At 43.4% G+C, this 25,797-nt stretch overlaps 2 long non-coding RNA genes and 2 pseudogenes across 2 annotated transcripts; all 4 read left to right on the forward strand.

Moving 5' to 3' along the window:
• The first annotated feature begins 6,375 nt into the window (after window positions 1-6,375).
• On the forward strand, window positions 6,376-8,279 carry LOC119297381. The gene is made up of 3 exons (XR_005145642.1): window positions 6,376-6,602; window positions 6,697-6,758; window positions 7,696-8,279. It is a non-coding gene; the product is annotated as an uncharacterized LOC119297381 (long non-coding RNA).
• A 698-nt stretch (window positions 8,280-8,977) lies between these two features.
• Window positions 8,978-9,608, forward strand: LOC119297382. The gene is made up of 3 exons (XR_005145643.1): window positions 8,978-9,035; window positions 9,116-9,214; window positions 9,355-9,608. It is a non-coding gene; the product is annotated as an uncharacterized LOC119297382 (long non-coding RNA).
• A 6,560-nt stretch (window positions 9,609-16,168) lies between these two features.
• On the forward strand, window positions 16,169-16,784 carry LOC119299568 (annotated as a pseudogene).
• A 3,370-nt stretch (window positions 16,785-20,154) lies between these two features.
• On the forward strand, window positions 20,155-25,681 carry LOC119297383 (annotated as a pseudogene).
• Window positions 25,682-25,797: the final 116 nt, after the last annotated feature.

Below are 25,797 nucleotides of genomic sequence, written 5' to 3' on the forward strand. Positions count from 1 at the left end.
TGTGGGCCGCAGCGGTGGCGGCGGCAATCTTCCTCGGCCGGCGATCGGATCTGGGTGGCGGCGACCCACTCCGACCGATTCAAGGGCGGTGGCGCAGGCCGGTGGCGGCCAGGGTTGTCGTGTTGGCGGCAGCGATGAAGAGATCACGTCGGCGGCTAGGATGCTCGATCTGGATCCCATTCAGATCTGGATGGTGGTTCCTCGAGCCGTCGTGTGCATCCTTTGTTCAGGCGCGGCAAGTGGCCTCTAGACTAGGCCTGTGACACGAGGACATCGAGGGCTCCGGCCTGGCCTGGGCGTGGAGGTGGTGGCCATATTCTTCGCCGGAGGTGGTCGGCTAGATGGTTGTGGATTCTCGCATCCAGTCCCGGTGTCGAGTAGGGAGACGAGGCTGCCAGTGAAAACCGTTCTATGACTCGAGTCATGGCGGGCGATGGCGGCGTTTTCACGTCGTTATCTTGTTGAAGACATCGCCTCTGCAGCTTCTATTGACTTGCTTGCGCTGCTCTGGGTGAAAACCTAGACCCGGAGTTTCCGGATCGGACGATGGTGGTGCTTTTGGCGTTGTTTTCCCTCATGGGGGCATCATTTTTTGAGCAGCGGTTGGATGCAGGGCCAGAGGATGAATTCTTTGGTGGAGCGGTGCGGCATCTCACTCATTGATGGTGGCGGGTCTCGGCGGCATGGCGTTGTCGTGACTCTACGTCCGATGCGCAGAGATGGACTCGTGCAAGAGGGTGAAGCGGTCTGGCGTCGTGGTGGCGTCGATGGCAGCTAGACCGGGCAAGGTAGATGCAGCGGTACAGCACTAAAGATGGATTGGTGGCTGGTGGCTGCGGCGGCCTCAAACCCAGCAGGCATCCTGATTGAGGAGCGCGCCGGACTGGTAGGTGACCCATGTTGGGGCACGCAGTAATTTCAGAAAAAATCCTACGCACACGCAAGATCATGGTGATGCATAGCAACGAGAGGGGAGAGTGTCGTCCACGTACTCTCGTAGACCGTAAGCGGAAGCGTTATGAGAACGCGGTTGATGTAGTCGTACGTCTTCATGATCCGACCGATCCAAGTACCGAACATACGGCACCTCCGAGTTCAGCACACGTTCAGCTCGGTGACGTCCCACGAACTCCAATCTAGCAGAGCTTCAAGGGAGAGTTCCGTCAGTACGAAGGCGTGATGACGGTGATGATGATGCTACCGATGCAGGGCTTCGCCTAAGCACCGCTATGATATAACCAAGGTGGATTATGATGGAGGGGGGCACCGCACACGGCTAAAAGATCAACTGATCAACTTGTGTGTCCTCTAGGGTGCCCCCCTCCCCATGTATATAAAGGAGGGAGGGGAGGCCAGCCGGCCTCTCTAGGCGCGCCAAAGGGGAGGAGGGATCCTCCTCCTAGTAGGAGTAGGATTCCTCCTTTCCTAGTCCTACTAGGAGGGGGAAGGAAGGAGAGGGGGAGGAGAAGGAAAGAGGGGGCGGGCGGCTAGCCCTCGTGGCTTCTCCTCTTTTTCCCTTAAAGCCCACTAAGACCCATATGTACTCCCGTATTTCCGTAACTCCCCCGGTACTCCGAAAAATAGCCGGATCACTCGCAACCTTTCCGATGTCCGAATAAAGCCTTCCAATATATCGGTCTTTATGGCTCGATCATTTCGAGACTCCTCGTCATGTCCCTAATCTCATCCGGGACTCCGAACAACCTTCGGTACATCAAAACACATAAACTCATAATACCGATCGTCACCGAACATTAAGCGTGCGGACCATACGGGTTCGAGAACTATGTAGACATGACCGAGACTCATCTCCGGTCAATAAACAATGGCGGAACCTGGATGCTCATATTGGCTCCTACATATTCTACGAAGATCTTTATCGGTCAACCCGCATAACAACATACGTTGTTCCCTTTGTCATCGGTTTGTTACTTGCCCGAGATTGGATCGTCGGTATCTCAATACCTAGTTCAATCTCGTTACCGGCAAGTCTCTTTACTCGTTCTGTAATACATCATCCCGCAACTAACTCATTAGTTGCATTGCTTGCAAGGCTTATAGTGATGTGCATTACCGAGAGGGCCCAGAGATACCTCTCCGACAATCGGAGTGACAAATCCTAATCTCGATCTATGCCAACTCAACAAGTACTATCGGAGACACCTGTAGAGCACCTTTATAATCACCCACTTACGTTGTGACGTTTGGTAGCACACAAAGTGTTCCTCCGGTATTCGGGAGTTGAATAATCTCATAGTCAGAGGAACATGTATAAGTCATGAAGAAAGCAGTAGCAACAAACTAAACGATCATCGTGTTAAGCTAACGGAATGGGTCAAGTCAATCACATTATTCGCTAATGATGTGATCCCGTTAATCAAATGACAACTCATGTCTATGGCTAGGAAACTTAACCATCTTTGATTCAACGAGCTAGTCAAGTAGAGGCATACTAGTGACACTCTGTTTGTCTGTGTATTCACACATGTACTAAGTTTCCGGTTAATACAATTCTAGCATGAATAATAAACATTTATCATGATATAAGGAAATAAATAATAACTTTATTATTGCCTCTAGGGCATATTTCCTTCAGTCTCCCACTTGCACTAGAGTCAATAATCTAGTTCACATCTTTTTGTGATTAGTTCACATCTCCATGTGACTAATACCCAAAGGGTTTGTCAGAGTCAATAGTCTAGTTCACATCGCTATGTGATTAACACCCAAAGAGTGATCATGTTTTGCTTGTGAGAGAAGTTTAGTCTACGGGTCTGCAACATTCAGATCCGTATGTATTTCGCAAATTTCTATGTCTACAATGCTCTGCACGGAGCTACTCTAGCTAATTGCTCCCACTTTCAATATGTATCCAGATCGATACTTTAGAGTCATCTAGATCGATGTAAAAAGCTTGCATCGACGTAACTCTTTACAGCGAACTCTTTTATCACCTCCATAACCGAGAAATATTTCCTTAGCCCTCTAAGGATAATTTTGACCGCTGCCTAGTGATCTACTCCTAGATCACTATTGTACTCCCTTGCCAGAATCATGCTAAGGTATACAATAGGACTGGTAAACAGCATAGCATACTTTATAGAACCTATGACTGAGGCATAGGGAATGACTTTTCATTCTCTTTCTATTTTATGTTGTGGTCGGGTTTTGAGTCTTTACTCAACTTCACACCTTGCAACATAGGCAAGAACTCCTTCTTTGACTGTTCCATTTTAAACTACTTCAAAATCTTGTCAAGGTATGTACTCATTGAAAAAACTTATCAAGCGTCTTGATCTATCTCTATAGATCTTGATGCTCAATGTGTAAGCAGCTTCATCGAGGTCTTTATTTGAAAAACTCTTTTCAAACACTCCTTTATGCTTTCCAGAAAATTGTACATTATTTCTGATCAACAATATGTCATTCACATATACTTATCAGAAATGTTGTAGTGCTCCTACTCACTTTCTTGTAAATACAGGCTTCACTGGAAGTCTGTATAAAACCATATGCTTTGATCACTTTATCAAAGCATATATTCCAACTCCAAGATGCTTGCACTAGTCCATAGATGGATCGTTGGAGCTTGCTCACTTTGTCAGCACCTTTAGGATCGACAAAATCTTCTGGTTGCATCATATACAACTCTTATTTAAGAAATCCATTAAGGAATACAGTTTTGACATCCATTTGCCAGATTTCATAAAATGCGGCAACTTCTAACATGATTCGGACAGACTTTTAAGCATCGATATGAGTGAGAAAATCTCATCGTAGTCAACACCTTCAACTTGTCGAAAACATTTTGCAACAATTCGAGCTTTGTAGATAGTAACACTACTATCGGCGTCTGTCTTTCTCTTGAAGATCCATTTATTCTTAATGACTCACCGATCATTGGGCAAGTCAATCAAAGTCCATATTTTATTCTCATACATGGATCCCATCTCAGATTTCATGGCCTTAAGCCATTTCGCGGAATCTGGGCTCATCATTGCTTCCTCATAGTTCGTAGGTTCATCATGGTCAAGTAACATGACCTTCAGAACAGGATTACCGTACCACTCTGGTGCGGATCTCACTTTGGTTGACCTACGAGGTTCGGTAGTAACTTGATCTAAAGTTACATGATCATCATCATTAGCTTCCTCACTAATTGGTGTAGGAGTCACGGGAACAGATTTCTGTGATGAACTACTTTCCAATAAGGGAGCAGGTACAATTACCTCATCAAGTTCTACTTTCCTCCCACTCACTTCTTTCGAGAGAAACTCCTTCTCTAGAAAGGATCCATTCCTAGCAACAAAGATCTTGTCTTTGGATATGTGATAGAAGGTGTATCCAACATTTTCTTTTTGGGTATCCTATGAAGACGCACTTCTCCGATTTAGGTTCGAGCTTATCAGTTTGAAACTTTTTCGCATAAGCATCGCAACCCCAAACTTTAAGAAACGACAGCTCTGGTTTCTTTCTAAACCACAGTTCATATGGTGTCGTCTAAAAGGATTTAGATGGTGCCCTATTTAATATGAATGCAGCTGTCTCTAATGCATGATCCCAAAATGATAGTGGTAAATCGGTAAGAGACATCATAGATCGCACCATATCTAATAAAGTACGGTTATGACGTTCGGACACACCATTATGTTGTGGTGTTTCTGGTGGCGTGAGTTGCAAAACTATTCTGCATTGTTTCAAATGAAGACCAAACTTGTAACTCAAATATTCTCCTCCACGATCAGATCGCAGAAACTTTATTTTCTTGTTACGATGATTTTCCACTTCACTCTAAAATTCTTTGAACTTTTCAAATGTTTCAGACTTAAGTTTGATCAAGTAGATATGCCCATATCTGTTCAAATCATCTGTAAAGATCAGAAAATAACGATACCCGCCGCGAGCCTCAACACTAATCGGATTGCATACATCAGTATGTATTATTCCAATAAGTCAGTTGCTTACTCCATTGTTCCGGAGAACGGATTTTTAGTCATCTTGCCCACGAGGCATGGTTCGCAAGCATCATATGATTCATAATCAAGTGATTCCAAAAGCCCATCAGTATGGAGTTTCTTCATGCACTTTACACCAATATGACCTAAACGGCAGTGCCACATATAAGTTCCACTATCATTATTAACTTTGCATCTTTTGGCTTCAATATTATGAATATGTGTATTACTACGATCGAGATTCAATAAACCATTCACCTTGGGTGTATGACCTCAGAAGGTTTTATTCATGTAAACAGAATAACAACTATCCTTGACTTAAATGAATAACCGTATTGCAATAAATATGATCCAATCATATTATGCTCTACGCAAACACCAAATAACATTTATTTTAGGTTCAACACTAATCCCGAAGGTAAAGGGAGTGTGCGATGGTGATCTTATCAACCTTGGAATCACTTCCAACACACATCATCACCTCGCACTTAACTAGTCTTTGTTTATTTTGCAACTCCCGCTTCGAGTTACTACTCTTAGCAACTGAACTAGTATCAAATACCAAAGGGTTTGCTATAAACACTAGTAAAGTACACATCAATAACATGTATATCAAATATGCCTTTGTTCACTATGCCATCCTTCTTATCCGCCAAGTATCTAGTGTAGTTTCACTTCCAGTGACCATTTCCTTTGCAGTAGAAGCATTCGGTTTCAGGCTTGGGTCTAGCTTTGAGCTTCTTCATGGGAGCAGGAACTTGCTTGCTATTCTTCTTGGAAGTCCCTCTTTCTTTCCCTTTGCCCTTTTTCTTAAAACTAGTGGTCTTGTTAATCATCAACACTTGATGTTATTTCTTAATTTCTACCTTTGCCAATTTCAGCATCGCGAAGAGCTTGGGAATTACTTTTGTTATCCCTTGCATATTATAGTTCATCACTAAGTTCTAGTAACTTGGTTATAATGACTAGAGAACTTTGTCAATTACTATCTTATCTGAAAGATTAACTCCCACTACACCACGACACTACAGTGACGACACGCATCTGTTGGCATAAGTGTACATTAGCGACACATTGTCTATCGAAAACAATAACGACACATCGATTGTGAGAGTTGCTCTAGAGTGACGACGTTCTATGTGTCGTTAATGCTTAAAGGTGTGCGGACATACAATGTGTCGGCGTATGCTTTTTTGGCTGTTAGATTATCCGTCGTTGTTGCTTGGCGATAGAAAAAGTGTCGGCGTATGTTTGGACCGAGCCACGCGGGACAAGTTTTACGCGCGAGAGACTCCAAAATTTTGGCTAAGCCCATCTTATCTCTTTCTCCGCCCGGCCACCCATCCTCAACTAAAAAAACTCTTTCTCTTCCTCCCATGCCACACACTCTCCCACCTAAACCTAAACCTAGGTCACCTGCCGCCGCCGGCCCCTGACTTGCCGGCCGATTTGCTCGCGCTACCGCCTCTCCCACCACCAACGGCGCCTCCCAAAGCAGGAGATCCACCGCGACCGAAGCAGGTCAGGAGGCGGCCCTGGCGCACCTAGATCGGCCAGCGCCGTCCGACGTCGAGCTCCTCTGCTCCCAGCGCCAGATCCACCTATGGCTCCATCTCCACAACCACGCACCGGCAGCCGCCATGGAAGGTCTCCTCCCTGCCCCTCTCTCCCCCTGGGCTGTTGGTTAGTTTTGTTTTGGCCGCTCCCCTTCCTGATGTGGTTTCCTCACGCCCGCACGCAGGTGCTCTATGTGATTGCTTCTTCCCTTCCGGGGACGCCGCTACTCTGACGCCATGGACAAATGTAAGCATTTTCTTCTCTCCCCTTCTGTTCGTCTCCTTCCTCCGGCCTGAATTTGCTTACTGCACAACAGTAATTATTTCTTCAGGGGTGAGAAAAGGAGAGGTCCCGCAATCCAAATTTCCTTCTCTTGAACCAATGAAGCACAATCCTTTGCAGCACCTTAAGTTTCAGACTGAATAAATTATGTTGGCCACCTGTATTTGGAAAATTTACCCGATGTAGTATGTACATTTAGTTTCCTAGAAGGCCATTGTGCTTGTCGTTAATTAGCAACTCACATTCCAAAAGTGCCAGTGGGAAATTGTGAAACTAATATTGCAGTTTGCATCTTTGTACAGAACATGTTATAAGGTCAATATTAACACTAAAAGTTGGACTCTGTATGTAGTGTATGGGAAGTTTTAAATGATTGTGCGAATTTGTTTTTCCTTCGGTTGTGCCTCAGATTTCACAATCATTATTTATTTATTTTAGAGACTAAAAAATGAAGAGAGAGATTATGGGGTGTGGTGGCCATTAGTTGCTTCCGTTGTATGTTGACCTACTTGCCTTTCCTTTTGTTATACATGCAGCCCAAATTTACGGGGGGTGTTATATAGCTTGGCGACGGATTATATTGTAAACCATCTGCTAGTTTATTCCTCGGCTTGTCTAAGATTGTTGTTATTGCTTCAGAGTTCATATCAAACATATTTCCCTTTTGATAATTTGGACATGTTATTTCCTGAGTGCTAGCTCTAAAACAGGACATGCATTTCCGTAACAGCTCCAAACTCTGACAATTAATTTGCACAATAAAGTAATTAATGATAAACCAATTTAATATTTTTTTCTTTTTCTGCGCTACTTGTATCGATGTTGCTTCAGTTTCAGAATTTCAGTCACGTGTTTGTATCTATCTATGTACCAATTAATGGATTCAACTCTTGTGCCACAGGATTACAAAAGGTTGATGCAAACCAGCTCCAGAATGAGCTCAAGGCATAGAGGAAGAATGAGGAGGAGGAGATGAGCACACTTCTGAACCACTACCTCCATTTCTGTGCAGTTCTAGAAGGAGCTCAAACATATTTCTCATGCCTCTGAATTTCCTTTTTCTTGTACTGGATATCTTCTTGTTCTTTCACTCCTAACCAGTAGACTTCTAATCTAGGTGCTCATTATTTCTACTTGTTTGTTGTCTCAGGGATCACAAGTTTAATGTTTACTAAATCAAGAAACCTTCTGAATCTGCTAACATAGCCTCCATTTACTCTCTGCTCAAGTCAGTTTGTGGCATATCTTATTTTAACTTCTGTTTTAGTCTGCTCAAGTGGAGATCTCCGTAAACTTCAGAAATCATAGTCACGAAATTGTAGGGATAAAAGGGGTAATGGAAAATTGCATTTCTCTAGTCTCAGTTTGTTCTTCCTTGGCGCCCTACTATTTACGTTTTTTTCTATTTGGTATGTATATTCGTAATGAATGTCCACTTCTCCTATCTATATTTTCATAACTATGTTTCCTAATTATACTACTAATTCACATGAAGTTGCTTGGTGGATAGTGCAGTTTTAACCTGCTGCTTCTCGATAAAAGTTGTTGACATGAGGCCCTCTGGGGAAGTAGGCGGCTCGTCCCAGCCTAAGTTGCGCGGATACTTCAAAAGGCGGGCGTATCCAGCCGGATACTGCCCCGATACTGCCCGATACGTATTCCGTAAGTATCCCTCGATTTTCTGATTTTAAAAAAAGAAAATAATGTTTGATACTCCTAGGATACTTCTGCGATACTTTTTGGATACCTGAAACCCCTCGTTCGACGTGAAATCCCCTCAATAGTAAAGGCACATCTTTTGAAGATACCCAACACGGGTGTGAGTTCATGCCAAAACATGACTGTCAATGTTCTTGTTCAATTGAAAGGTGAGCAAGAGAGAGTCGATGCACTGATTGGAACCAAAAAACCCGGGAAAATCCCACTGCTAATTAATGAAAGTGGACCAAGTGCAAGAAAACAAAGGGAATAATCCTATTGAGGCATGCTTTGACCTAGAAGCTCTATTTTGTTTTCAATATTTTTAATAATTAATATATGTAATATCTATATATAAACGTATCGCTGTATTCATGTTTTTAAAAAATTGACGTATGGGCGTATCCCCGTATCGGGTATCCGATACGTATCCAAGTATCCGTGCAACGTAGGTCCCAGCGAGCCAATAATTAAGTTTATTCGAAGTTGTCATTGCTAAGTGTAGCTGGCATCAAGAGCTATGCTCGTAGCAGGCATGAATTGGTAAACTCAAGCACCTCTTTTTGAAAGTTATGCATCCGATTAGTTGGTTTTCTAATTATTAGGGAAAAAAATTGTTGCAGGCTGAAGAACTTGGCTATGACATGCAGAGAGATGAAATATTTGTCAGAGCACATACACGTAAAATTGGAGTTCCTACCGCACAAGCGGAGACACTAATTGTTAGTCACACATACACATCATGTGTTTTTCTTTAGTACAGCCATGCACGCGACTGCATATTAATCGATGACAAGTATACATTGCACTGACTTCATTGTAGAAATAAATTAGGTGCCTCATTTGCTCTATTTTTTTGCAGAAACAACCTGAAGAAGCAGCTGAACCACCAACAACACTTGCAATGGAAATTCAATTTCATCGACAAGATGAACAAGTTTCTACTCTACTAGGGTGAACCATCAATTTCATCGATAACTAAACACATGTAGTGCAGTTTGTAGTGTCATTATAAATAGATGATGCATGAGGCTACTAGAGTATCTAGTTTCTATCGGAAATAGATAAGAATTAAGGGCACGATAAGGTGATACTAAATCTGGGCTATAGTAGAACATAGAATGTTTGGTTTCTACATTTATACAGGGCCGTCCAAAGGCCTATGCGGGCTGTGCGACCGCACAGGGCCCCCAAATTCCAAGGGGCCCCCGATTTTGGGCCAGTGTCTAGTGTATTTTTCGTGTTGGGCCCTTTTATCACAACTAGCACAGACATAGGCCTGCCCAGCTAGTCCCTGACTCTCTCAAATTGGGCCAGCCCCTCAATCTCCCAAAATAAGCCTTTCCTTAATCCCGATCGGCACAGCCCGCCGATCGCGATCTATCGATCTAGCCCCGCGCGGTCTGCTCGGAAGAGAAAAAAGGGCCCTCACGGAGCTGAACCGACAAAGTGCGGCGGCGGCGGCGGCGCACGGAGACGGAGCGTCGTTGTCACTTTGCTTCCTGCCCGGAGAAACAACCCGCTGCACTGCCCGCATGAAGAATTCATTCCACAGTTTTTTTTGTCGCCGGTATCCGATCCGAGGCCTAGGTGAGGACATCCGCGATCTGTCCACAAGGTGTGCTCAAACTGATTCCCTATTTAATTTAGTATTTTGTCCTGTTGAATGATTAGTGTGCATACGCTTCAGTTTATCAATCCATTTGTTTAGAGAAGATATATAGTACTACTAGGCTAGTTGACCAAGTTGTCACACACCAATTTCCAAGCTAGTTGCTCGTTTCAAATTTAGAGTACAGTTTTTTTATCTTGGTACTGTATAAGCCTATAATTTATGGAGTGTTTGAATTCATTCTTTTTTCTTTTTATAAGAAAACATCTATTCTAGAATTTTTAGGGCCTTATTTTGCATTTCGCACCGGGCCCCCAAATTCCTGGAGACGGTCCTGCGTTTATATGTGTGCAACGCAACCGCCATTGTCATGCAAATAGTACGCAGGCTAAATGTGTGATTTAGTACGCAAGCTAAACTGAATGTTTGCTTGCATATTTGTTCAAATACGGTCAGTGGTACAATTGTTTGTCAGTGTGCAATTCCTAGTAGCTAAACTGAAGCTTGCTCTCTTTTAAAGATCAGCCACAAAAAAAATACTTGACCATTATTTTTCTGCGAAGCATATTTAGTTCAGTCCACATGTTAGGATTACACCTGACTCCTTTTTTAGGTAAACATAGGTGTCGTAGCCTATTGCAGTATCTGTTTAGTTTTAGGATTTTAACCATAGCAGAAAACAACATATGCGAACCCCTATTGTATACCACAAAATGTTTCATAGCATGCATGAACCGCAACACAAGCGATGTCTTTTGAATTGACTTGTTTTCACCAAGTACACTATTACATATATGACTGCCGGTACATGTATATGTAATAATGCTTGTTTCTTAGACCTTTGGACTCGAAGGCAACTCATAAATTTTAATACATTGTATTATTTCAAAGATTGCTGAAACATATGAGTTCTTTTGTAGGGACAAATGGTAGAAAGTAGCAAGTCCACTGGCTGATTGAAGATGTTCTCGAGATTGCTTTTGTTGAGAACATGGATGGCACATTTTGTTCATACGGAAGTTGATTTGGTTTGGCAATTGAAGAGTTGGTCTTCCATAATATTCTGTAGCAGTAGCAGTCCAGTGAACAAGCACTTGGTCTCTTATGAACTTTGGCCATTATGTTTGTAACATGCCTCTCTTGTATATGTGACTTGTGCATTTCCATAATGGTTGTAGCTAACTTGAGTGAAGAAAACTAATGAATCTTCTATATATATTGAATGAACACATTGGTCAACGATATCTTGTGATGAATAGAAGAGTGCAATTGTTTGTATGTATTGCATATTGAACATGAGTTTAATATTATGAATGTAATTGCATTCAAAATATTGTGCATTTGCATTTGTGCTGAAATGTAGAACACTGGCAACAAATGTGTCGGTAGAAGTATCTGACGTCACACAAACTGTCGGCATAGCGCATTGATAGACAAACTGTCGGCGTAGAAATGCACGTCGCACAATCTGTCGGCATATCACACTAACAGATGATCTGTCGGCATAGAGTTGTCTGTTGGTGTAGAAATGTCTGTCGGTGTAGATCTCACAAATGGCGTCATACTGTCTGCCGGCCTAGATTTATCTGTCGGCAAAGACCTTTCCCGGCAGGACTATAGGCGACAACTCCTTTCTGTCGGGAAAGGTCTTTGCCGACATTAATTGTGTCGCCTTAGGTGACCTTTGCCGACAGATTCTTTGACGCTGTTTTGAGTGCCGTGGTGTAGTGTCCCACTTGATTCAAGCAATTGTAGTACCTAGACAATCTGAGCACATGCTCACTAGTTGAGTTATTCTCCTCCATCTTGTAGGCAAAGTACTGTCAGAGGTCTCGTACCTCTCGACTTGGGCATGAGTCTGAAATACCAATTTCAGCTTTTAGAACATCTCATATACTCCGTGACATTTCAAAACATTTTTGAAGTCCTGGTTCTAAGCCGTAAAGCGTGGTGCATTAAACTATCAAGTAGTCATTATACCGAGCTTTGACAAACGTTCATAACGTCTGCATCTGCTCCTGGAATAGGTTCGTCACACCCGATCATCACATGGTGTCTCGGCACGATGAACTGTCGCAACAGTGCATACTCGGGGAGAACACTTATACCTTAAAATTTAGTGAGAGATCATCTTATAATGCTATCGCCGAACTAAGCAAAATAAGATGCATAAAGGATAAACATCACATACAATCAAAATATGTGACATGATATGGCCATGATCATCTTGCGCCTTTGATCTCCATCTCCAAAACACCGTCATGATCTCTATCGTCACCGGCATGACACCATGATCTCCATCATCTTGATCTCTATCAACGTGTCATCACATGGTCGTCTCACCAACTATTTCTATCGCATAGCGATAAAGTAAAGCAATTGTACGGCGCTTGCATCTTATGCAATAAAGAGACAACCATAAGGCTCCTGCCAGTTGCCGATAACTTTAACAAAACATGATCATCTTATACAACAATTTATATCTCATCACGTCTTGACCATATCACATCACAACATGCCCTGCAAAAATAAGTTAGACGTCCTCTATTTTGTTGTTGCAAGTTTTACGTGGCTGCTACGGGCTGAGCAAGAACCATTCTTACCTACGCATCAAAAACAACAACGCGGTATAGTGATTGCTTTTTGATCTTTAGAAAGAACCATGTTCATTGAATCCGATTCAACAAAAGTTGGAGAAACAGACACCCACTAGCCACCTGTGTGCGAAGCACATTGATAGAACCAGTCTCACGTGAGCGTACGCGTAATGTCGGTCTGGGCCGCTTCATCCAACAATACCGCCGAATCAAGAATCAACTAGTGACAGCAAGCAATATGTATATACCCACGCCCACAACTCCTTTGTGTTCTACTCGTGCATATAACATCTACGCATAAACCTGGCTTGGATGCCGCTGTTGGGGAACGCAGTAATTTCAAAAAAAGCCTACGCACACGCAAGATCATGGTGATGCATAGCAACGAGAGGGGAGAGTGTCGTCCACGTACCCTCGTAGACCGTAAGCGGAAGCATTATGAGAACGTGGTTGATGTAGTCGTACGTCTTCATGATCCGACCGATCCAAGTACCGAACGTACGGCACCTCCGAGTTCAGCACACATTCAGCTCGATGACGTCCCACGAACTCCGATCCAGCAGAGCTTTGAGGGAGAGTTTCGTCAGCACGACGGCGTGATGACGGTGATGATGATGCTACCGACGCAGGGCTTCGCCTAAGCACCGCTACGATATGACCGAGGTGGATTATGGTGGAGGGGGGCACCGCACACGGCTAAAAAATCAACTTATCAATTTGTGTGTCCTCTAGGGTGCCCCCCTCCCCACGTATATAAAGGAGGGAGGGGAGGCCGGCTGGCCTCTCTAGGCGCGCCAAAGGGGAGGAGGAATCCTCCTAGTAGGAGTAGGATTCCTCCTTTCCTAGTCCTACTAGAAGGGGGAAGGAAGGAGAGGGGGGAGAAGGAAAGAGGGGGCGCAGCCCCTCCCCTAGTCCAATTCGGACTAGGCCCATGGGGGGCGCGCGGCTGGCCCTCGTGGCTTCTTCTCTTTTTCCCTTAAAGCCCACTAAGGCCCATATGTACTCCCGTATTCCCGTAACTCCCCCGGTACTCCGGAAAATACCCGGATCACTCGGAACCTTTTCGATGTCCGAATATAGCCTTCCAATATATCAATCTTTACGGCTTGATCATTTCGTGACTCCTCGTCATGTCCCTGATCTCATCCGGGACTCCGAACAACCTTCGGTAGATCAAAAAACGTAAACTCGTAATATCGATTGTCACTGAACTTTAAGCGTGCGGACCCTACGGGTTCGAGAACTATGTAGACATGACCGAGACTCGTCTTCGGTCAATAAACAATAGCGGAACCTGGATGCCCATATTGGCTCCTACATATTCTACGAAGATCTTTATCGGTCAAACATCATAACATATGTTGTTCCCTTTCTCATCGGTATGTTACTTGCCCGAGATTCGATCATCGGTATCTCAATACCTATCTCAATCTCGTTACCGGCAAGTCTCTTTACTCGTTCTGTAATACATCATCCCGCAATTAACTCATTAGTTGCATTGCTTGCAAGGCTTATAGTGATGTGCATTACCGAGAGGGCCCAGATATACCTCTCCGACAATCGGAGTGAAAAATCCTAATCTCGATCTATTCCAACTCAACAAGTACCATCGGAGACACCTGTAGAGCACCTTTATAATCACACGGTTACATTGTGACGTTTGGTAGCACAGAAAGTGTTCCTTCGGTATTCGAGAGTTGCATAATCTCATAGTCAGAGGAACATGTATAAGTCATGAAGAAAGCGGTAGCAACAAACTAAACGATCATCGTGCTAAGCTAACGGAATGGGTCAAGTCAATCACATCATTCTCTAATGATGTGATCCCATTAATCAAATGACAACTCATGTCTATGGCTAGGAAACTTAACCATCTTTGATTCAACGAGCTAGTCAAGTAGAGGCATACTAGTGACACTCTGTTTGTCTATGTATTCACACATGTACTAAGTTTTCGGTTAATACAATTCTAGCATGAATAATAAACATTTATCATGATATAAGGAAATAAATAATAACTTTATTATTGCCTCTAGGGCATATTTCCTTCAACCTATACCCGGCAGACGTCCTGATTGGGACCTCAGGTCTTAGATGTTAAGTTTGGCTGCGAGATCTGTTTGGTACTAGGACTATCATCATCCCTTCATCACTTGGATAGGAGTAGCGACACTTTTGTTGCCTAGACGGTGGCTTCAGTCTTACTGTTGTATGACTTTGTAAGGTTTTGTGTGAATAATTAATAAAATGGCTGCATGCATCGTCCAGATGCAGAGGCCGGGGGTCCTCCTTCATTTCTAAAAAATTAATATGATCTTTATGATGCGCCCTTGAAGAATGTATAACTGCTATGAATACAAGAGAATTGTGTTACACGTTGAACAAGTTTGCATATATATTACGTTCTTCACATCAAGTCTCATGTAGATGTTCTATGTCCGAGGAGCACATCGATTTCTTGGTGCATAAAATATTTCCGAAGCCATGCACATATGGCTATATAATGTGCAGAGGGGCACAGATTCATGCAAAGTATTTCCATAATCGGACATGGCTATATAAGTTGCAGAAGGGGCCCAAATCTCCCGCGGAATATTTCTTGAAGTTAAAATGGAGTTCACAAAAGTCATGAAGACGCCCACAAAGAGTCTATGATGATAGGGAAGATCGCCAAGAATGTCATGGGGACTAGCAAGTGGCAAGCTGTTGCCCTCCTTTCCTCGATGAGTACCTTACCCCGGACATCACCAATAAGCATCACCAATGCTCCTCAAGTGCCTATCAAGGCTTCAAGAACGTCGACAAGACAAAGACATAAAAACAAGTACCTCAGACTAAGTTTATTGATCAGCACAAAGAAGACTTTGATGACTCAGACTCTAAGGGACTCTTGTTGTGATAATGGCTTCGATCCTACTTTAGGCTATATAAGGCACCTCATGGACAAGTAACTCATCCACTCCCACTTTAATAAACTCAACGGGAGGGGTCATTCTCCCCCTCTCTAGAGGAAGGCTTGATTGGAGGTTGAGAATGAGAGTACAAAAGACCTAGCTAGTAAGGCTCGGACTAGTCAAGAGTCGTGGGTATACTTTGTTGATAGATGTTTCTTGAACACCAACTATCACTTTACTACTAAAGTATTTAACAATAATTATGGTAGGAATGCGACATGTTGTGAGCTGCAACCCACCGCAGCGGGCGGCCTCTTCCTCCTCGGCATCGACCTAGGCGAACTGTTGCCAAGGATGTTCCTCACGGCAGAGCGCCACAACCACGCCGTTGAACTCTGGGCCCATGCGACTTCGCTGCGGACAATGAATTCGCCCCGCTCGACATATCGTCAGGCGTGGTGCAGGCCTGATGGCCCTAGTACCACTATTGAGCCATTGTAAAGAAAAACAATAATCTTCATAGTTTCATGAATACCAAGTACCACTTACGTCAGATCAACGTATGCGTGCGGCATGATACTCAAGTGAGTACAGCAATTACCGTCGAGGAGAAACTTTACATGCTGCTTTCCTGCCTGCGAGGTTCCCAAATTTACATCACGTACGTGTCTATCAAAGTGCTGTGCGCCGACAGAAGCTTGTCCTAGATGCATTGCGACCTTTCTGTTTGGCGGGTACCTCGATCTGGGACGCGTTGGCGTTCAGCGGCCCTGCCCCGGAGCGCATCAACGGGCGCCTTGCCATGGTAGGCTTCGTGACGGCGCTTGCGGTGGAGGCAGGGCGCGGCGACGGGCTCCTCTCGCAGCTCGGCAGTGGCACCGGGCAGGCGTGGTTCGCCTACTCTGTGGCGGTGCTAACCATGGCGTCGCTGGTGCCACTGCTCCAGGGCGAGAGCTCCGAGGGCAGAGCCGGCGCCATCATGAACGCCAACGCGGAGCTTTGGAACGGTCGCTTCGCCATGCGCTCGGTCTCGTCGCGCTCGCCGCCATCGAGATCATCACCGGCGCGCCCTTTATAAACGTGTAAACTAGCTTTGTTGTCTCGACCGGATAACACAACATGTAGCTAGTACTAGTAGGGCATGTAAATGATGAGAGCTGATCACCCTTGTATTCTTTGCAGTACTACTGACTAAAGACTGTTCATAAAAATGGTGATAGTACAAGACATTGGTGGAAGAGTTTGCTGTATCGGCTAGGACTCGTTCGTGTACATACGGGGTGCATGGTCAGGATTTACATTATGGTTAGTTTGGTTGTGGTAGACTTGATCCATACAAAAACTATACAAGACATAGATCAAATCCTACACTAACCGAACCAGAATATACAACAACTCCTAACAAACTATACACGCACGGAATACATAAAACATCCCCCTTGTATGATGTTGCCTGCTGATTTATCAGTGGGCGGCCGTTGCTCCTAAAAAAATATCTAAGTTGAGATTGCATCAAAAAACTTCTTGTTGTTTGACTATCAAGGGCTTTGTAAGCCCATCTGCAACTTGATCGCCTTGGGTATAGAATGAATGTTGAGTAACTTGTTTTCTGCTCTTTCTTTGACAAAGTGATAGTCTACTACAATAGACTTGGTTCTAGTATGAACCATAGGATTTGTCGACAAATAATTGGCATCAATATTATCACACCTACTTGTGGGTGATAAACACCAAGCTCTTGTAACAATGATTGAAGTTTCAAAAAAAATGTAACAATGATTGAACCCAAATCACTTTTTTTTTGCGGGGAATGGAGTGTAACAATGCTCCAAAAATTACTTTTGTTGTTGCATTTGCAAGAGACCTATATTTTGCTTCTGTGTTGAATCTTGATATTATATGTTGTTTTCTTGCACTCCATGATACAAGATCATTTTTGGAGCATAGACTTTTCGGTCACGATTTCCACGCGTCATTCCATAATAAAACTTTACAAGCACTCAAGCATTTGTCAATGTTTGCCAAAAAAATCAGAATTTTATTATTTATTATTGTTTTCATTTTTTTTACTGTTGACACGAGCTACGAAATATTGTGTCCATCCCAATCTCTCCTACACACAAAAAGAATTGTAAGGTTCTGTCTTCCACTTCATCCTTCGTTTAATTTTAAGTACATTCCTCCCTCCCTCTCTCTGCTTTGATTCTTTTCTCCCACCTTTGGTTTTTTTCATTAGTTTTCCTTGAAAACAGCCTTAAATGTCTTGGCCTTTTTTTGAATTGCCAAATTATTATTTGTAAACCAATAAGTTTTTACCAAATAAATGATTACCAGATAACATCTTAAATTTTATTTAGGTACATAAATCATGGACAGGATTTAGTAAACATTTACTTACACAATCATATTAATATGAACATGTAAATCACAGGTTAACGTGCTAGAATATTTATATCATGTTGCAACGCATGAGCAATTATCTACTCTCTGTGTCCGGAAGTACTTGTCCCTCAAACAGATGTATCTAGAGGTAGTTGCCGAAAAAGGTTTTCGCCCTGCTTTATATATAAAGCACTGATCCAGTTACATCCAACCTCATACAATCCCACACCAACACACACAGGGCAAGATACAAGAATGTTGGGAACAGCTACACCACCCAACACAACTCCAAGCCATCTACAGGAAGGAAGAGAGAGCGCCGCTTGAAGTCGCCGGAGGCCTCAACCATGAACGAACCATAGCGAAGAGTCGGAGCTGTGCACGACGAACCGATTGCTCCAAGGTGGAGCCTTCAACAAGGTCATGGCACCTAAGTACCACCACCGCCCGATCAAGGTTTCCCCCGGAGCAACACGGAGGAGGAAGAGGAGCCACGGCGACGCCTTCAAGAAGGATAGGACGCCCGTAGGCGCTGCCCCCGCCGACCTAGCAAAGCCAGAAAGAGTTTTCACCCGGCAAGCCCTCTTCTCCTCCAAGCCGGAGTGCCGCAAGCACGCTGCAAAACCACCGCCACCGACCGTCGTACCCAAACTACCACGCCGCCAGCACGACCATGGTAACCGGCCAACATCCAAGCCGCGAGCTCCGCACACGAGCATCGCGCCTCCCACCACTGAGGCCGCTGCCCCGACATCGAGACCACCCCTCGACCGCCGCCGCCGCACACCGACATCGTCAACCGGTGAAGGGGCAGCAAAGACCTCTCTTTTCGCCCGAAACAAGCTCCTTTGGCAGGAGCAGCCGGCAGTCAGATCTGGGCAGGGAAAACGCCGACGACCAGCCGTGCTGCAGCCACCCGAGACGCCCGATCTGGCCCCTCCAAATCCCGATGACGGGGAGTCCGGGAGGCACCCCTGCCTCCCCCCTCACGACGCCCTTGCCACCCACCAGCCAGCCGAGCCAAACCAAAGCACAAGAGGAGCCGCCACCAGCAGCCGATTCATGCGCCACGACGGCCGTAGAGGAGTCGAGCATACCGCTGCCGTGCCGCCACCTCCGCCAGCCCGCACCGGAGAAGAGAGGCAGCCGCCCGCGACCTGTGCCGACCGCAGCCCTTGCCACCGGAGGAGAAGACGGCCGACCGCCGCCGCCGCCCCAGGCACACACCGCCATCGTGTCGCCCGTCGCGCGGTCGCTGCAGACGAACCGCCGTGGTGCCCGGCGTCAGCGCCGCGCCTGGCCCAGGGTGTTGACCCGCGCCAACCCCACCACGCGGGAGGACGAGGATGCCCCGCCGCCGCCGCCGCCGACCGGCCTTTGCCCGGCCGAGCCCCCTGGCGGCGGCGATGGAGGAGGGAGGAGGGGAGGGGAGACCAGCAGCGCGATCTAGGGTTCCCTTCCCGTCACCATGCGGGCGCGACACGGGAGGGAGGAGGGAAGGTTCTTTTTTTCAACCTTGGACTGTATATGTCTGAAGCCATCTAGACGTAGTTCACAAATGAAAAAAAAAACTAAACCCTTCGCCAAGAGAAGATTTGACTTAAGAGTTACCTTGTTTTAGAAGGGGCAATAATTCACTTCCTTGTTATGGACAGGGGTCCAGTTATCTGTATGCAGGGGAGAAACCATCTGACTTCAGCACTCCTTGGCTCCTTTCCTCTTGTATCAGTAAGAGGAAATAAAGTCATAGTAGTGACATCAGTCCATAGGACTTCTTCTCCCAAGTTGGACATGTGCATTTTCCTGAGAAGTGAACCAAACTAAAGTACATACCTGTTGGGGTAAAGAATATCACACTGAGCCAATCATAACTTCAAAGACCATTTCAAAGTCTGTCAATCATCACACATAGAGCATTTCACTAATACATCCAAGTCAACCATCACAAGAGCCAATAGAGAAGACGTCCAGTGGAAGCCTCTGACCTGCTATGAGGGAACAACGCGTCAATGGGATCATTCCATCATTCAATAGGAGGCAAGTAAATTTCAACTTAAGTTACATTTTTTTTATGAGATAACTACCATTAGTTAGTGTAGTCAACAACTGAGACAGATGTTGAGTGCCTCCTCAAATGTCTTGATAACCAAGTGTAAGGAGAGTCTGCAAACCTCACGGCTCAGCAGATGGAGCTCGCATGTAGAGTCATCCTGCTCCTCTTGCTGCCCATCAACCTTGCTGTCGCCCAAAATACTTCGAGCGAAGAAGCACAGGAGCTCCATGTTGGGGTTATCCTTGACTTGGGGTCCACTGTTGGCAAAATGGCACGGACCAGCATTTCACTGGCTATGGAGGACTTCTATGATGTTCATCGGAACTATAGCACCAAGCTTGTCCTCCACATCAGAGATTCCATGAGTGATGATGTCCAAGCTGCATCTCAAGGTACATGTTCTCAACTGTTAGTCATAGGCCACTGCATCCGTTTCGGACCCAAAAAAAAAGGCCACTGCATCAGCTCATTCTGCTATGCTGCTGAAATAATGGACTATTTGCACACTCTGTTCATCAACTGTGCATCTTAGATTATGGGTGAACCAACATGAAGAAGAGCTCTGCCTACAAGCATTATTGCGACGTGAAACCTGATGTACTAAAACACAGTAGAAAAAAGAAAGGTCAACAAAACCATGGAAATCAAGAAACTAAAAATATTCATATTCCGGCCCCTAGTCGCTTCACTTGTTGTGGAGAGAAGCAAGTAAACATGACCCACTTAATGACAACTGAATCATACCTACAAGTACAATTAGGAAGCAACTGAGCATCACATAACATTACTATTAAGACCAATTAGATTTCCACATCACATCAAACTGTTCCAAAGATAATGTCCAGGAATTATTGCATCAGGACCACAGGTGCCAGTTTTTTTGATGTGTTAATGAGCACACTGTTGCCAGTTCTTCCAGTAATATCTACCAAGGAAAAAGAGGGCCAGTAACACAAATGCAGAAACTAGGAAAACTATGAATACCCGCAAACCACGGAAGCAGTGATATAGCAGCTATCCTAATGTCTGGACGAAACAACTATATATCCTTGTCACTTGCAGTACTATTCTGAAATATAAAGCACCATATGTTTCATAATATATATTTACATTCCACTCTGTGCACAAAGAAGTAATATTTCAGAGCCATCAAGAGGAAGCAACACAAATATAATATGAGATAAATTATCGCAAATTGGAAATCAGGCAACTATTTTTGTAGGTAATCACCTATTTCGCTCTTCTAGATACTGTTCATACATGTAAGTGGCAACATTTCTGAAAACACACAGCTCCGGCAGATGGATTATCTGTAATTATTTGGGATTTATGCATATTATGAATTTCATTCAATGTGCGATGTTCAACTAAAGTTTGTCTCGATGTGCAATTATACAGCTATTGACCTGCTAGAGAATTACAATGTAGAAGTCATCATTGGTCCTCAGAAATCTTCGCAAGCTATATTTATCTCAAAACTTGGAAACAAAAGTCATGTCCCAGTCATATCCTTCACGGCAACAAGCCCATCCCTATCATCTAAAACTCTTCCATATTTTGTGCGAGCAACAATAAATGACTCGGCACAGGTAAATTGCATTGCCTCCATAGTTAAAACCTACGGGTGGAGAGAGGTGGTGTCTATCTATGAAGACACTGAATATGGTAGAGGTATCATACCATACCTTGTTGATGTGCTACAAGAAGTTGATGCACGTGTTCCCTACCAAAGTGTGATCCCTTTGTCAGCAACCAGTGAACAAATTACTCTAGAACTCTATAAGCTGATGACAATGCAAACGACGGTCTTTGTTGTACATATGTCATTTACCTTGGCCTCCCTCTTCTTTATAAAGGCAAGAGAAGTAGGGATGATGAACAAAGGATATGCATGGATCATGACAGATGGAGTAACCAATCTAATAGATTCACTGAATCCTTCTGTCCTAGAATCATTGAATGGTGCCTTAGGTGTTGAGTTTTATGTTCCCAAAACCAAGGAACTTGATGAGTTTGCCATGAGATGGAATATGAGGTTCCAGATTGACAACCCAACCGATCCACCATTGAAATTGAACATCTTTGGACTACGGGATATGATACAATCTGGGCAGTAGCACATGCCGCAGCAAAAGTTGGACTTGCAAATGCCACATTTCAGAAACCAGGTGCCACAAGAAATTCAGTAAGTTTGGAAACCTTGGAAACATCTAATAATGGTCCAAAACTGTTGCAAGCAATCCTGCAGAATAAATTTAGAGGCCTCAGTGGCAATTTTGACCTTTCAAATAGGCAGCTGCAAATTTCAACATTTCGAATAATAAATGTAGTAGGGAAAGGATGGAGAGATATTGGATTTTGGACAGCACAAAATGAACTCTCGCAGCAATTAAATAAAACCAGACGAGCAACAACACATCTAAATCCAGTTATCTGGCCAGGAGAGTCCATAGAAGTACCCCGAGGTTTTGAGATTCCTATAAGCGGGAAGAAACTTCAAGTTGGTGTGTGCACAAGTGGATATCCAGAATTTGTGAAGGTCGAAAAGGATCATATCACAGGTGCAACTAAAGCAATCGGTTTTTCAGTGGATGTATTTGAAGAGGCAGTTAAGAGACTTCCTTATGCAGTCCCTTATGAATATGTACTATTTAGTACCAAGGATGACGGAAGTATGGAAGATTACAATGATTTTGTCTACCAAGTTTATCTTAAGGTATGAAAGATTTCAAGTCCTATGTATTCCCAACTTGATTTTCTTTAGTTATTAGTAACAGTTAAGGCCTTGAAGCATGAAACCAAACTTGCACACATACATCTTGAGGTACGAAAGATTTCAAGTCATGTGTATTTCCTACTTGATTTTCTTTAGTTAGTATAAACAGTTGAGGCCTACCCAACTTGTTTGGGATAAAAGGCTTCGTAAGTAAGTAAGTAAGTAAGTAAGTAAGTATAAACAGTTGAGGCCTTGAAGCATAAAGGTGAACTTTTTCCTACTATAAAGGTTAACTTGCACACATGCCATTTAAAAAAGGTTTCCACACAATACTATAAAGTATAAACCCATTGTTGTCATCCTTCTTCACTACTTTTGAGGACGTTTTCATTCCCAAAAAAAAAGGGCCCTGTTCATATATGCTAGTCTCATCGTCAATTTATAGTAGTTCTCATTAGCAACCAACCTAAGCATGTGAATGATTTTTGCAGTATGCAGAACCAGTCATGGACTTATGGTAGTAATAAACTTTGAATACCAAGGGAAACCCCTATTGGATGGCAGAAGATAGTATAGACAATTAATTTACTGAGTGCCAACCTTATTTAGTTTTCCATATTCCAAAATTCTTTTTTTAACCAGGCATATTTCAAATTATTTTCTATCTGCTCAGCTAATGATTCTTTTTTTTGGCCTTCACAGAAATATGATATAGTAATTGGAGATATAACAATAAGGTATAACAGAACATTCTACGCTGACTTCACTCTGCCATACACAGAATCAGGAATAGCAATGGTCGTTCCAGTCAGGGATAGCATAAACAAGAATACATGGATTTTCTTGAAGCCGCTAGAACCTGGAATGTGGTTTGGAAGCATCGTATTCTTTATCTACACTGGTGTGGTCGTATTAATATTGGAGTTTCTAGGCAATAACGAGAACGTCCGTGGACCAATTCCCAGACAGTTGGGGATTATGATCTTTTTCTCCATATTTGAAGAGAGTTGAGTACACTTACCGTGATAAATCCATTTCCCATGTTGGTGCATAAAATAGAGCATTTAGTATCAAGCTAAGAGATCTGAATGGGAAGACGGTTATAGAAGCCTGATGTAACTAAAACAGCTCCACAATTAACAAATGGAGAATGCATCAGAAATTTCTCAAAACACATTTGGGTAACATTGCATTTCTAAAAATGTGATAGCTCATTACAACACTGTAGTAGATATTACTAGATATTTCATATGCACTAAATAGAGGAGAACAAAGTAATTATCATATACTTTTAACAAAATTATTATGATATCTATGTTGTGGTTTTCAACTTCAGCCTCGAGCTGGCAAAAGTATAACTAAAATTTATTTTCTCGTAACTTTTGCAGAAGAGCTTGTGCAACGCTTTCTGTCCCGGATAGTTTTGATCATTTGGTTGGTTTTCCTGATGGTACTTACATCAAGTTACACTGCAAGCTTGACATCAATGCTAACTGTACAGCAGCTTCAGCCAACTGTAACAGATGTGCATGAGCTCCTAAAAAGTGGAGAATATGTAGGATATCATCGTGGCTCCTACGTCAAGGGACTTTTGGAAGAACTTGGTTTTGACAGGTCGAAGATCAAGCCCTATAATTCCCCTGATGATTTTCACAATGCACTTTCAAGAGGAAGCAACAATGGTGGTATTGCTGCACTTGTGCATGAGGTTCCATACATTAAACTATTTCTGGCAAATCACTGCAAAGGGTACACTATGGTGGGACCAATTTATAAAGCTGCAGGTTTTGGATATGTAAGTTGCACTGCATTAAATGCGCTTTCGCACAATATCCTTCTAGAAAAAGTAAACCTAAGTTAACCAATTTGTTTCCCCAGATAAAAATTAATGCCGGCTAGCAATCACGTCAGATACGTTTGAACATCCTATAATCATGTTGGTCTAAAATAAGCTACAAAATTATTATGCCTATGCCTAATAATAAACTTGCGTAGCCAGATGGATTACTGAAATGTTCTTTCACTAGCGTTGATACTAAGTCCAATTATGCTTGTAAGTTATACTTTTACTTGCATCAGACAAGACAAGATACGGTGGTGTCTGTTCTCCATTTGGTAAATGAATCAATAACGTGGTCATATTTCTTACACAGGCATTATCAAAGGGAAATCCCTTGATTGGAGATATCTCCAAGGCAATCCTCAACGTAACTGGGGGTGATACTATGATTCAGATTGAGAAGAAATGGATTGGAGATCGAAACAATTGCCAGAACTTGGGCCCAGTAACTGGTTCAAGCAGACTCACATTTGCCAACTTCAGGGGATTATTTATCCTTACTGGAGTTGCTTCAACTTCTTCCCTTTTGATAGCATTGATAATTTATTTCTACAAAAAGAAGCGCAAGTCAACAGAGATTGTGTTAGACAATGAGAATCGACCAGAAGAAAGTGGAATAAATGAGGAAAATAGTGAGGCCCAAGAAGTAAATCAAGGAGATGAACAAAATACACAGCAAGCAAGCCAGGGTGAAAGTGGGCTAGAAGAACAAAGCAGTTTAGAAGTGGTATCTGAGACAACTGACAGACAAGCATTGTTATGCCCAACAATGGGCCAACTGTCGTTTTCAGGGGTAAAATAGAAAAAAATACTAGCCTGTAAGTGGAACTCATCTGACGTTCAGCACATTTTTAGCTCCCTGTTATCTCAGCAAGCTCCCTAAGCTAATATGTTCAACCCTGGAAATTAGCATTCTTGAGCTACATGTGTAATATAAATAGTCATTTGTGCCAGGGTTTAAACTTGTAAACAATTAGAACTGCAGAATCTCATTTTATTTGACTGACTACCAATCTCCTGTATTGCTCAAGTATAGCTTGATTAAACCCCCAAAGGCAAGCTCATCTAATTGGATTCATCGTGCATTTCCAAACTGCTTCTTTATGATCCCTGCAATTTCAACAATTTATATATGTAACTGGCACATGTTTTTACAAGTGATGTGGTGTCATGAGATATTGATTGAATGCTACTCATCCTCTAAGAGATTG

This window comes from Triticum dicoccoides, chromosome 5A (assembly GCF_002162155.2).
Source record: "Triticum dicoccoides isolate Atlit2015 ecotype Zavitan chromosome 5A, WEW_v2.0, whole genome shotgun sequence".
Lineage (NCBI taxonomy): Eukaryota > Viridiplantae > Streptophyta > Magnoliopsida > Poales > Poaceae > Triticum > Triticum dicoccoides.